The sequence below is a fragment of the Ranitomeya variabilis genome, unplaced genomic scaffold (assembly GCF_051348905.1).
Source record: "Ranitomeya variabilis isolate aRanVar5 unplaced genomic scaffold, aRanVar5.hap1 Scaffold_69, whole genome shotgun sequence".
Lineage (NCBI taxonomy): Eukaryota > Metazoa > Chordata > Amphibia > Anura > Dendrobatidae > Ranitomeya > Ranitomeya variabilis.
This window is the reverse complement of record NW_027508196.1, coordinates 1-11,870: the sequence shown is the minus strand read 5'-3', so window position 1 is coordinate 11,870 and position 11,870 is coordinate 1. Positions and strand designations below refer to the sequence as shown.

General features: G+C 48.0%; 34 pseudogenes; all 34 read right to left on the bottom strand.

Moving 5' to 3' along the window:
- Window positions 1-66: 66 nt before the first annotated feature.
- Window positions 67-240, bottom strand: LOC143791464 (U2 spliceosomal RNA; annotated as a pseudogene).
- Window positions 241-416: 176 nt separating this feature from the next.
- Window positions 417-590, bottom strand: LOC143791602 (U2 spliceosomal RNA; annotated as a pseudogene).
- A 176-nt stretch (window positions 591-766) lies between these two features.
- Window positions 767-940, bottom strand: LOC143791883 (U2 spliceosomal RNA; annotated as a pseudogene).
- A 198-nt stretch (window positions 941-1,138) lies between these two features.
- Window positions 1,139-1,290, bottom strand: LOC143791621 (U2 spliceosomal RNA; annotated as a pseudogene).
- Window positions 1,291-1,466: 176 nt separating this feature from the next.
- On the bottom strand, window positions 1,467-1,640 carry LOC143791723 (U2 spliceosomal RNA; annotated as a pseudogene).
- A 176-nt stretch (window positions 1,641-1,816) lies between these two features.
- On the bottom strand, window positions 1,817-1,990 carry LOC143791538 (U2 spliceosomal RNA; annotated as a pseudogene).
- A 176-nt stretch (window positions 1,991-2,166) lies between these two features.
- Window positions 2,167-2,340, bottom strand: LOC143792250 (U2 spliceosomal RNA; annotated as a pseudogene).
- Window positions 2,341-2,516: 176 nt separating this feature from the next.
- Window positions 2,517-2,690, bottom strand: LOC143791709 (U2 spliceosomal RNA; annotated as a pseudogene).
- Window positions 2,691-2,866: 176 nt separating this feature from the next.
- Window positions 2,867-3,040, bottom strand: LOC143791871 (U2 spliceosomal RNA; annotated as a pseudogene).
- Window positions 3,041-3,216: 176 nt separating this feature from the next.
- LOC143791730 (U2 spliceosomal RNA) lies at window positions 3,217-3,390 on the bottom strand (annotated as a pseudogene).
- Window positions 3,391-3,566: 176 nt separating this feature from the next.
- On the bottom strand, window positions 3,567-3,740 carry LOC143792248 (U2 spliceosomal RNA; annotated as a pseudogene).
- A 176-nt stretch (window positions 3,741-3,916) lies between these two features.
- LOC143791376 (U2 spliceosomal RNA) lies at window positions 3,917-4,090 on the bottom strand (annotated as a pseudogene).
- A 176-nt stretch (window positions 4,091-4,266) lies between these two features.
- On the bottom strand, window positions 4,267-4,440 carry LOC143792218 (U2 spliceosomal RNA; annotated as a pseudogene).
- A 176-nt stretch (window positions 4,441-4,616) lies between these two features.
- On the bottom strand, window positions 4,617-4,790 carry LOC143792247 (U2 spliceosomal RNA; annotated as a pseudogene).
- Window positions 4,791-4,965: 175 nt separating this feature from the next.
- On the bottom strand, window positions 4,966-5,139 carry LOC143791544 (U2 spliceosomal RNA; annotated as a pseudogene).
- A 138-nt stretch (window positions 5,140-5,277) lies between these two features.
- LOC143792514 (U2 spliceosomal RNA) lies at window positions 5,278-5,489 on the bottom strand (annotated as a pseudogene).
- Window positions 5,490-5,665: 176 nt separating this feature from the next.
- On the bottom strand, window positions 5,666-5,839 carry LOC143792246 (U2 spliceosomal RNA; annotated as a pseudogene).
- Window positions 5,840-6,015: 176 nt separating this feature from the next.
- On the bottom strand, window positions 6,016-6,186 carry LOC143792079 (U2 spliceosomal RNA; annotated as a pseudogene).
- A 176-nt stretch (window positions 6,187-6,362) lies between these two features.
- Window positions 6,363-6,536, bottom strand: LOC143791729 (U2 spliceosomal RNA; annotated as a pseudogene).
- Window positions 6,537-6,712: 176 nt separating this feature from the next.
- LOC143792245 (U2 spliceosomal RNA) lies at window positions 6,713-6,886 on the bottom strand (annotated as a pseudogene).
- A 176-nt stretch (window positions 6,887-7,062) lies between these two features.
- On the bottom strand, window positions 7,063-7,236 carry LOC143791374 (U2 spliceosomal RNA; annotated as a pseudogene).
- A 175-nt stretch (window positions 7,237-7,411) lies between these two features.
- Window positions 7,412-7,586, bottom strand: LOC143791281 (U2 spliceosomal RNA; annotated as a pseudogene).
- A 176-nt stretch (window positions 7,587-7,762) lies between these two features.
- On the bottom strand, window positions 7,763-7,936 carry LOC143792149 (U2 spliceosomal RNA; annotated as a pseudogene).
- A 176-nt stretch (window positions 7,937-8,112) lies between these two features.
- Window positions 8,113-8,286, bottom strand: LOC143792244 (U2 spliceosomal RNA; annotated as a pseudogene).
- A 176-nt stretch (window positions 8,287-8,462) lies between these two features.
- On the bottom strand, window positions 8,463-8,636 carry LOC143791428 (U2 spliceosomal RNA; annotated as a pseudogene).
- Window positions 8,637-8,774: 138 nt separating this feature from the next.
- LOC143792096 (U2 spliceosomal RNA) lies at window positions 8,775-8,983 on the bottom strand (annotated as a pseudogene).
- A 176-nt stretch (window positions 8,984-9,159) lies between these two features.
- On the bottom strand, window positions 9,160-9,333 carry LOC143791728 (U2 spliceosomal RNA; annotated as a pseudogene).
- Window positions 9,334-9,509: 176 nt separating this feature from the next.
- On the bottom strand, window positions 9,510-9,683 carry LOC143792242 (U2 spliceosomal RNA; annotated as a pseudogene).
- Window positions 9,684-9,859: 176 nt separating this feature from the next.
- LOC143791373 (U2 spliceosomal RNA) lies at window positions 9,860-10,033 on the bottom strand (annotated as a pseudogene).
- Window positions 10,034-10,208: 175 nt separating this feature from the next.
- LOC143791280 (U2 spliceosomal RNA) lies at window positions 10,209-10,383 on the bottom strand (annotated as a pseudogene).
- Window positions 10,384-10,559: 176 nt separating this feature from the next.
- On the bottom strand, window positions 10,560-10,733 carry LOC143792148 (U2 spliceosomal RNA; annotated as a pseudogene).
- A 176-nt stretch (window positions 10,734-10,909) lies between these two features.
- LOC143792241 (U2 spliceosomal RNA) lies at window positions 10,910-11,083 on the bottom strand (annotated as a pseudogene).
- A 176-nt stretch (window positions 11,084-11,259) lies between these two features.
- Window positions 11,260-11,433, bottom strand: LOC143791312 (U2 spliceosomal RNA; annotated as a pseudogene).
- Window positions 11,434-11,571: 138 nt separating this feature from the next.
- LOC143792512 (U2 spliceosomal RNA) lies at window positions 11,572-11,783 on the bottom strand (annotated as a pseudogene).
- Window positions 11,784-11,870: the final 87 nt, after the last annotated feature.

Below are 11,870 nucleotides of genomic sequence, written 5' to 3'. Positions count from 1 at the left end.
CTCTGTCGATGACAGTTCTGCGGTGTGCATGTGTTCAAGCTGTGCGCAACGCGTTTTGAATCTGCATAACCACACCCTCCATCCCCATGAAGGTTCCGTGTGACAAAGCAAGCTCCATTTCCAGCTCCCTGTTCCAAAAATCCATTTAATATATGGTCCCCAAATAGGGGACGTATCAGATATTAAACTAATAAGAACAGGCACTACGCTTGATCTTGAGCCATTTGGCCGAGAAGAGATGATCAGAAATGGTTTGCCACTTGGGCCGCACCAAGACCTACAACCGACACCCACTGTGGAGATGTAGCAAAAGATTGCCGCAGGGAAGACATTTCCAGAAACTCTGGATGCTCTATCGATGACAGTTCTGCGGTGTGCATGTGTTCAAGCTGTGCGCAACGCGTTTTGAATCTGCATAACCACACCCTCCATCCCCATGAAGGTTCCGTGTGACAAAGCAAGCTCCATTTCCAGCTCCCTGTTCCAAAAATCCATTTAATATATGGTCCCCAAATAGGGGATGTATCAGATATTAAACTAATAAGAACAGGCACTACGCTTGATCTTGAGCCATTAGGCCGAGAAGAGATGATCAGAAATGGTTTGCCACTTGGGCCGCACCAAGACCTACAACCGACACCCACTGTGGAGATGTAGCAAAAGATTGCCGCAGGGAAGACATTTCCAGAAACTCTGGATGCTCTATCGATGACAGTTCTGCGGTGTGCATGTGTTCAAGCTGTGCGCAACGCGTTTTGAATCTGCATAACCACACCCTCCATCCCCATGAAGGTTCCGTGTGACAAAGCAAGCTCCATTTCCAGCTCCCTGTTCCAAAAATCCATTTAATATATGGTCCCCAAATAGGGGACGTATCAGATATTAAATTAATAAGAACAGGCACTACGCTTGATCTTGAGCCATTTGGCCGAGAAGAGATGATCAGAAATGGTTTGCCACTTGGGCCGCACCAAGGCCTACAACCGACACCCACTGTGGAGACGTAGCAAAAGATTGCCGCAGGGAATACATTTCCAGAAACTCTGGATGCTCTGTCGACGACAGTTCTGCGGTGTGCATGTGTTCAAGCTGTGCGCAACGCGTTTTGAATCTGCATAACCACACCCTCCATCCCCGTGAAGGTTCCGTGTGACAGATCAAGCTCCATTTCCAGCTCCCTGTTCCAAAAATCCATTTAATATATGGTCCCCAAATAGGGGACGTATCAGATATTAAACTAATAAGAACAGACACTACGCTTGATCTTGAGCCATTTGGCCGAGAAGAGATGATCAGAAATGGTTTGCCACTTGGGCCGCACCAAGGCCTACAACCGACATCCACTGTGGAGATGTAGCAAAAGATCGCCGCAGGGAAGACATTTCCAGAAACTCTGGATGCTCTGTCGACGACAGTTCTGCGGTGTGCATGTGTTCAAGCTGTGCGCAACGCATTTTGAATCTGCCTAACCACACCCTCCATCCCCGTGAAGGTTCCGTGTGACAAAGCAAGCTCCATTTCCAGCTCCCTGTTCCAAAAATCCATTTAATATACGGTCCCCAAATAGGGGACGCATCAGATATTAAACTAATAAGAACAGACACTACGCTTGATCTTGAGCCATTTGGCCGAGAAGAGATGATCAGAAATGGTTTGCCACTTGGGCCGCACCAAGGCCTACAACCGACATCCACTGTGGAGACGTAGCAAAAGATCGCCGCAGGGAAGACATTTCCAGAAACTCTGGATGCTCTATCGATGACAGTTCTGCGGTGTGCATGTGTTCAAGCTGTGCGCAACGCGTTTTGAATCTGCATAACCACACCCTCCATCCCCGTGAAGGTTCCGTGCGACAAAGCAAGCTCCATTTCCAGCTCCCTGTTCCAAAAATCCATTTAATATATGGTCCCCAAATAGGGGACGTATCAGATATTAAACTAATAAGAACAGACACTACACTTGATCTTGAGCCATTTGGCCGAGAAGAGTTGATCAGAAATGGTTTGCCACTTGGGCCGCACCAAGGCCTACAACCGACACCCACTGTGGAGACGTAGCAAAAGATTGCCGCAGGGAAGACATTTCCAGAAACTCTGGATGCTCTGTTGATGACAGTTCTGCGGTGTGCATGTGTTCAAGCTGTGCGCAACGCGTTTTGAATCTGCATAACCACACCCTCCATCCCCGTGAAGGTTCCGTGTGACAAAGCAAGCTCCATTTCCAGCTCCCTGTTCCAAAAATCCATTTAATATATGGTCCCCAAATAGGGGACGTATCAGATATTAAACTAATAAGAACAGACACTACGCTTGATCTTGAGCCATTTGGCCGAGAAGAGATGATCAGAAATGGTTTGCCACTTGGGCCGCACCAAGGCCTACAACCGACACCCACTGTGGAGACGTAGCAAAAGATTGCCGCAGGGAAGACATTTCCAGAAACTCTGGATGATCTGTCGATGACAGTTCTGCGGTGTGCATGTGTTCAAGCTGTGCGAAACGCATTTTGAATCTGCATAACCACACCCTCCACCCCCGTGAAGGTTCCGTGCGACAAAGCAAGCTCCATTTCCAGCTCCCTGTTCCAAAAATCCATTTAATATATGGTCCCCAAATAGGGGACGTATCAGATATTAAACTAATAAGAACAGACACTACGCTTGATCTTGAGCCATTTGGCCGAGAAGAGATGATCAGAAATGGTTTGCCACTTGGGCCGCACCAAGGCCTACAACCGACACCCACTGTGGAGACGTAGCAAAAGATTGCCGCAGGGAAGACATTTCCAGAAACTCTGGATGCTCTGTCGATGACAGTTCTGCGGTGTGCATGTGTTCAAGCTGTGCGCAACGCGTTTTGAATCTGCATAACCACACCCTCCATCCCCGTGAAGGTTCCGTGTGACAAAGCAAGCTCCATTTCCAGCTCCCTGTTCCAAAAATCCATTTAATATATGGTCCCCAAATAGGGGACGTATCAGATATTAAACTAATAAGAACAGACACTACGCTTGATCTTGATCCATTTGGCCGAGAAGAGATGATCAGAAATGGTTTGCCACTTGGGCCGCACCAAGGCCTACAACCGACACCCACTGTTAAGACGTAGCAAAAGATTGCCGCAGGGAAGACATTTCCAGAAACTCTGGATGCTCTGTTGATGACAGTTCTGCGGTGTGCATGTGTTCAAGCTGTGCGCAACGCGTTTTGAATCTGCATAACCACACCCTCCATCCCCGTGAAGGTTCCGTGTGACAAAGCAAGCTCCATTTCCAGCTCCCTGTTCCAAAAATCCATTTAATATATGGTCCCCAAATAGGGGACGTAACAGATATTAAACTAATAAGAACAGACACTACGCTTGATCTTGAGCCATTTGGCCGAGAAGAGATGATCAGAAATGGTTTGACACTTGGGCCGCACCAAGGCCTACAACCGACACCCACTGTGGAGACGTAGCAAAAGATTGCCGCAGGGAAGACATTTCCAGAAACTCTGGATGCTCTGTCGATGACAGTTCTGCGGTGTGCATGTGTTCAAGCTGTGCGCAACGCGTTTTGAATCTGCATAACCACACCCTCCATCCCCGTGAAGGTTCCGTGTGACAAAGCAAGCTCCATTTCCAGCTCCCTGTTCCAAAAATCCATTTAATATATGGTCCCCAAATAGGGGACGTATCAGATATTAAACTAATAAGAACAGACACTACGCTTGATCTTGAGCCATTTGGCCGAGAAGAGATGATCAGAAATGGTTTGCCACTTGGGCCGCACCAAGGCCTACAACCGACACCCACTGTGGAGACGTAGCAAAAGATTGCCGCAGGGAAGACATTTCCAGAAACTCTGGATGCTCTGTCGATGACAGTTCTGCGGTGTGCATGTGTTCAAGCTCTGCGCAACGCGTTTTGAATCTGCATAACCACACCCTCCATCCCCGTGAAGGTTCCGTGCGACAAAGCAAGCTCCATTTCCAGCTCCCTGTTCCAAAAATCCATTTAATATATGGTCCCCAAATAGGGGACGTATCAGATATTAAACTAATAAGGACAGACACTACACTTGATCTTGAGCCATTTGGCCGAGAAGAGTTGATCAGAAATGGTTTGCCACTTGGGCCGCACCAAGGCCTACAACCGACACCCACTGTGGAGACGTAGCAAAAGATTGCCGCAGGGAAGACATTTCCAGAAACTCTGGATGCTCTGTCGATGACAGTTCTGCGGTGTGCATGTGTTCAAGCTGTGCGCAACGCGTTTTGAATCTGCATAACCACACCCTCCATCCCCATGAAGGTTCCGTGTGACAAAGCAAGCTCCATTTCCAGCTCCCTGTTCCAAAAATCCATTTAATATATGGTCCCCAAATAGGGGACGTATCAGATATTAAACTAATAAGAACAGACACTACGCTTGATCTTGAGCCATTTGGCCGAGAAGAGATGATCAGAAATGGTTTGCCACTTGGGCCGCACCAAGGCCTACAACCGACACCCACTGTGGAGACGTAGCAAAAGATTGCCGCAGGGAAGACATTTCCAGAAACTCTGGATGCTCTGTCGATGACAGTTCTGCGGTGTGCATGTGTTCAAGCTGTGCGCAACGCGTTTTGAATCTGCATAACCACACCCTCCATCCCCGTGAAGGTTCCGTGTGACAAAGCAAGCTCCATTTCCAGCTCCCTGTTCCAAAAATCCATTTAATATATGGTCCCCAAATAGGGGACGTATCAGATATTAAACTAATAAGAACAGACACTACGCTTGATCTTGAGCCATTTGGCCGAGAAGAGATGATCAGAAATGGTTTGCCACTTGGGCCGCACCAAGGCCTACAACCGACATCCACTGTGAGACGTAGCAAAAGATTGCCGCAGGGAAGACATTTCCAGAAACTCTGGATGCTCTATCGATGACAGTTCTGCGGTGTGCATGTGTTCAAGCTGTGCGCAACGCGTTTTGAATCTGCATAACCACACCCTCCATCCCCGTGAAGGTTCCGTGCGACAAAGCAAGCTCCATTTCCAGCTCCCTGTTCCAAAAATCCATTTAATATATGGTCCCCAAATAGGGGACGTATCAGATATTAAACTAATAAGAACAGACACTACACTTGATCTTGAGCCATTTGGCCGAGAAGAGATGATCAGAAATGGTTTGCCACTTGGGCCGCACCAAGGCCTACAACCGACACCCACTGTGGAGACGTAGCAAAAGATTGCCGCAGGGAAGACATTTCCAAAAACTCTGGATGATCTGTCGATGACAGTTCTGCGGTGTGCATGTGTTCAAGCTGTGCGAAACGCGTTTTGAATCTGCATAACCACACCCTCCACCCCCGTGATGGTTCCGTGCGACAAAGCAAGCTCCATTTCCAGCTCCCTGTTCCAAAAATCCATTTAATATATGGTCCCCAAATAGGGGACGTATCAGATATTAAACTAATAAGAACAGACACTACGCTTGATCTTGAGCCATTTGGCCGAGAAGAGATGATCAGAAATGATTTGCCACTTGGGCCGCACCAAGGTCTACAACCGACACCCACTGTGGAGACGTAGCAAAAGATTGCCGCAGGGAAGACATTTCCAGAAACTCTGGATGCTCTGTCGATGACAGTTCTGCGGTGTGCATGTGTTCAAGCTGTGCGCAACGCGTTTTGAATCTGCATAACCACACCCTCCATCCCCGTGAAGGTTCCGTGTGACAAAGCAAGCTCCATTTCCAGCTCCCTGTTCCAAAAATCCATTTAATATATGGTCCCCAAATAGGGGACGTATCAGATATTAAACTAATAAGAACAGACACTACGCTTGATCTTGAGCCATTTGGCCGAGAAGAGATGATCAGAAATGGTTTGCCACTTGGGCCGCACCAAGGCCTACAACCGACACCCACTGTGGAGACGTAGCAAAAGATTGCCGCAGGGAAGACATTTCCAGAAACTCTGGATGCTCTGTCGATGACAGTTCTGCGGTGTGCATGTGTTCAAGCTGTGCGCAACGCGTTTTGAATCTGCATAACCACACCCTCCATCCCCGTGAAGGTTCCGTGTGACAAAGCAAGCTCCATTTCCAGCTCCCTGTTCCAAAAATCCATGTAATATATGGTCCCCAAATACGGGACGTATCAGATATTAAACTAATAACAGACACTACGCTTGATCTTGATCCATTTGGCCGAGAAGAGATGATCAGAAATGGTTTGCCACTTGGGCCGCACCAAGGCCTACAACCGACACCCACTGTTAAGACGTAGCAAAAGATTGCCGCAGGGAAGACATTTCCAGAAACTCTGGATGCTCTGTCGATGACAGTTCTGCGGTGTGCATGTGTTCAAGCTGTGCGCAACGCGTTTTGAATCTGCATAACCACACCCTCCATCCCCGTGAAGGTTCCGTGTGACAAAGCAAGCTCCATTTCCAGCTCCCTGTTCCAAAAATCCATTTAATATATGGTCCCCAAATAGGGGACGTAACAGATATTAAACTAATAAGAACAGACACTACGCTTGATCTTGAGCCATTTGGCCGAGAAGAGATGATCAGAAATGGTTTGACACTTGGGCCGCACCAAGGCCTACAACCGACAACCACTGTGGAGACGTAGCAAAAGATTGCCGCAGGGAAGACATTTCCAGAAACTCTGGATGCTCTGTCGATGACAGTTCTGCGGTGTGCATGTGTTCAAGCTGTGCGCAACGCGTTTTGAATCTGCATAACCACACCCTCCATCCCCGTGAAGGTTCCGTGTGACAAAGCAAGCTCCATTTCCAGCTCCCTGTTCCAAAAATCCATTTAATATATGGTCCCCAAATAGGGGACGTATCAGATATTAAACTAATAAGAACAGACACTACGCTTGATCTTGAGCCATTTGGCCGAGAAGAGATGATCAGAAATGGTTTGCCACTTGGGCCGCACCAAGGCCTACAACCGACACCCACTGTGGAGACGTAGCAAAAGATTGCCGCAGGGAAGACATTTCCAGAAACTCTGGATGCTCTGTCGATGACAGTTCTGCGGTGTGCATGTGTTCAAGCTCTGCGCAACGCGTTTTGAATCTGCATAACCACACCCTCCATCCCCGTGAAGGTTCCGTGCGACAAAGCAAGCTCCATTTCCAGCTCCCTGTTCCAAAAATCCATTTAATATATGGTCCCCAAATAGGGGACGTATCAGATATTAAACTAATAAGGACAGACACTACACTTGATCTTGAGCCATTTGGCCGAGAAGAGTTGATCAGAAATGGTTTGCCACTTGGGCCGCACCAAGGCCTACAACCGACACCCACTGTGGAGACGTAGCAAAAGATTGCCGCAGGGAAGACATTTCCAGAAACTCTGGATGATCTGTCGATGACAGTTCTGCGGTGTGCATGTGTTCAAGCTGTGCGCAACGCGTTTTGAATCTGCATAACCACACCCTCCACCCCCGTGATGGTTCCGTGCGACAAAGCAAGCTCCATTTCCAGCTCCCTGTTCCAAAAATCCATTTAATATATGGTCCCCAAATAGGGGACGTATCAGATATTAAACTAATAAGAACAGACACTACGCTTGATCTTGAGCCATTTGGCCGAGAAGAGATGATCAGAAATGATTTGCCACTTGGGCCGCACCAAGGCCTACAACCGACACCCACTGTGGAGACGTAGCAAAAGATTGCCGCAGGGAAGACATTTCCAGAAACTCTGGATGCTCTGTCGATGACAGTTCTGCGGTGTGCATGTGTTCAAGCTGTGCGCAACGCGTTTTGAATCTGCATAACCACACCCTCCACCCCCGTGAAGGTTCCGTGTGACAAAGCAAGCTCCATTTCCAGCTCCCTGTTCCAAAAATCCATTTAATATATGGTCCCCAAATAGGGGACGTATCAGATATTAAACTAATAAGAACAGACACTACGCTTGATCTTGAGCCATTTGGCCGAGAAGAGATGATCAGAAATGGTTTGCCACTTGGGCCGCACCAAGGCCTACAACCGACACCCACTGTGGAGACGTAGCAAAAGATTGCCGCAGGGAAGACATTTCCAGAAACTCTGGATGCTCTGTCGATGACAGTTCTGCGGTGTGCATGTGTTCAAGCTGTGCGCAACGCGTTTTGAATCTGCATAACCACACCCTCCATCCCCGTGAAGGTTCCGTGTGACAAAGCAAGCTCCATTTCCAGCTCCCTGTTCCAAAAATCCATTTAATATATGGTCCCCAAATAGGGGACGTATCAGATATTAAACTAATAAGAACAGACACTACGCTTGATCTTGAGCCATTTGGCCGAGAAGAGATGATCAGAAATGGTTTGCCACTTGGGCCGCACCAAGGCCTACAACCGACATCCACTGTGGAGACGTAGCAAAAGATTGCCGCAGGGAAGACATTTCCAGAAACTCTGGATGCTCTATCGATGACAGTTCTGCGGTGTGCATGTGTTCAAGCTGTGCGCAACGCGTTTTGAATCTGCATAACCACACCCTCCATCCCCGTGAAGGTTCCGTGCGACAAAGCAAGCTCCATTTCCAGCTCCCTGTTCCAAAAATCCATTTAATATATGGTCCCCAAATAGGGGACGTATCAGATATTAAACTAATAAGAACAGACACTACACTTGATCTTGAGCCATTTGGCCGAGAAGAGATGATCAGAAATGGTTTGCCACTTGGGCCGCACCAAGGCCTACAACCGACACCCACTGTGGAGACGTAGCAAAAGATTGCCGCAGGGAAGACATTTCCAAAAACTCTGGATGATCTGTCGATGACAGTTCTGCGGTGTGCATGTGTTCAAGCTGTGCGAAACGCGTTTTGAATCTGCATAACCACACCCTCCACCCCCGTGATGGTTCCGTGCGACAAAGCAAGCTCCATTTCCAGCTCCCTGTTCCAAAAATCCATGTAATATATGGTCCCCAAATACGGGACGTATCAGATATTAAACTAATAACAGACACTACGCTTGATCTTGATCCATTTGGCCGAGAAGAGATGATCAGAAATGGTTTGCCACTTGGGCCGCACCAAGGCCTACAACCGACACCCACTGTTAAGACGTAGCAAAAGATTGCCGCAGGGAAGACATTTCCAGAAACTCTGGATGCTCTGTCGATGACAGTTCTGCGGTGTGCATGTGTTCAAGCTGTGCGCAACGCGTTTTGAATCTGCATAACCACACCCTCCATCCCCGTGAAGGTTCCGTGTGACAAAGCAAGCTCCATTTCCAGCTCCCTGTTCCAAAAATCCATTTAATATATGGTCCCCAAATAGGGGACGTAACAGATATTAAACTAATAAGAACAGACACTACGCTTGATCTTGAGCCATTTGGCCGAGAAGAGATGATCAGAAATGGTTTGACACTTGGGCCGCACCAAGGCCTACAACCGACAACCACTGTGGAGACGTAGCAAAAGATTGCCGCAGGGAAGACATTTCCAGAAACTCTGGATGCTCTGTCGATGACAGTTCTGCGGTGTGCATGTGTTCAAGCTGTGCGCAACGCGTTTTGAATCTGCATAACCACACCCTCCATCCCCGTGAAGGTTCCGTGTGACAAAGCAAGCTCCATTTCCAGCTCCCTGTTCCAAAAATCCATTTAATATATGGTCCCCAAATAGGGGACGTATCAGATATTAAACTAATAAGAACAGACACTACGCTTGATCTTGAGCCATTTGGCCGAGAAGAGATGATCAGAAATGGTTTGCCACTTGGGCCGCACCAAGGCCTACAACCGACACCCACTGTGGAGACGTAGCAAAAGATTGCCGCAGGGAAGACATTTCCAGAAACTCTGGATGCTCTGTCGATGACAGTTCTGCGGTGTGCATGTGTTCAAGCTCTGCGCAACGCGTTTTGAATCTGCATAACCACACCCTCCATCCCCGTGAAGGTTCCGTGCGACAAAGCAAGCTCCATTTCCAGCTCCCTGTTCCAAAAATCCATTTAATATATGGTCCCCAAATAGGGGACGTATCAGATATTAAACTAATAAGGACAGACACTACACTTGATCTTGAGCCATTTGGCCGAGAAGAGTTGATCAGAAATGGTTTGCCACTTGGGCCGCACCAAGGCCTACAACCGACACCCACTGTGGAGACGTAGCAAAAGATTGCCGCAGGGAAGACATTTCCAGAAACTCTGGATGATCTGTCGATGACAGTTCTGCGGTGTGCATGTGTTCAAGCTGTGCGCAACGCGTTTTGAATCTGCATAACCACACCCTCCACCCCCGTGATGGTTCCGTGCGACAAAGCAAGCTCCATTTCCAGCTCCCTGTTCCAAAAATCCATTTAATATATGGTCCCCAAATAGGGGACGTATCAGATATTAAACTAATAAGAACAGACACTACGCTTGATCTTGAGCCATTTGGCCGAGAAGAGATGATCAGAAATGATTTGCCACTTGGGCCGCACCAAGGCCTACAACCGACACCCACTGTGGAGACGTAGCAAAAGATTGCCGCAGGGAAGACATTTCCAGAAACTCTGGATGCTCTGTCGATGACAGTTCTGCGGTGTGCATGTGTTCAAGCTGTGCGCAACGCGTTTTGAATCTGCATAACCACACCCTCCACCCCCGTGAAGGTTCCGTGTGACAAAGCAAGCTCCATTTCCAGCTCCCTGTTCCAAAAATCCATTTAATATATGGTCCCCAAATAGGGGACGTATCAGATATTAAACTAATAAGAACAGACACTACGCTTGATCTTGAGCCATTTGGCCGAGAAGAGATGATCAGAAATGGTTTGCCACTTGGGCCGCACCAAGGCCTACAACCGACACCCACTGTGGAGACGTAGCAAAAGATTGCCGCAGGGAAGACATTTCCAGAAACTCTGGATGCTCTGTCGATGACAGTTCTGCGGTGTGCATGTGTTCAAGCTGTGCGCAACGCGTTTTGAATCTGCATAACCACACCCTCCATCCCCGTGAAGGTTCCGTGTGACAAAGCAAGCTCCATTTCCAGCTCCCTGTTCCAAAAATCCATTTAATATATGGTCCCCAAATAGGGGACGTATCAGATATTAAACTAATAAGAACAGACACTACGCTTGATCTTGAGCCATTTGGCCGAGAAGAGATGATCAGAAATGGTTTGCCACTTGGGCCGCACCAAGGCCTACAACCGACATCCACTGTGGAGACGTAGCAAAAGATTGCCGCAGGGAAGACATTTCCAGAAACTCTGGATGCTCTATCGATGACAGTTCTGCGGTGTGCATGTGTTCAAGCTGTGCGCAACGCGTTTTGAATCTGCATAACCACACCCTCCATCCCCGTGAAGGTTCCGTGCGACAAAGCAAGCTCCATTTCCAGCTCCCTGTTCCAAAAATCCATTTAATATATGGTCCCCAAATAGGGGACGTATCAGATATTAAACTAATAAGAACAGACACTACACTTGATCTTGAGCCATTTGGCCGAGAAGAGATGATCAGAAATGGTTTGCCACTTGGGCCGCACCAAGGCCTACAACCGACACCCACTGTGGAGACGTAGCAAAAGATTGCCGCAGGGAAGACATTTCCAAAAACTCTGGATGATCTGTCGATGACAGTTCTGCGGTGTGCATGTGTTCAAGCTGTGCGAAACGCGTTTTGAATCTGCATAACCACACCCTCCACCCCCGTGATGGTTCCGTGCGACAAAGCAAGCTCCATTTCCAGCTCCCTGTTCCAAAAATCCATTTAATATATGGTCCCCAAATAGGGGACGTATCAGATATTAAACTAATAAGAACAGACACTACGCTTGATCTTGAGCCATTTGGCCGAGAAGAGATGATCAGAAATGATTTGCCACTTGGGCCGCACCAAGGTCTACAACCGACACCCACTGTGGAGACGTAGCAAAAGATTGCCGCAGGGAA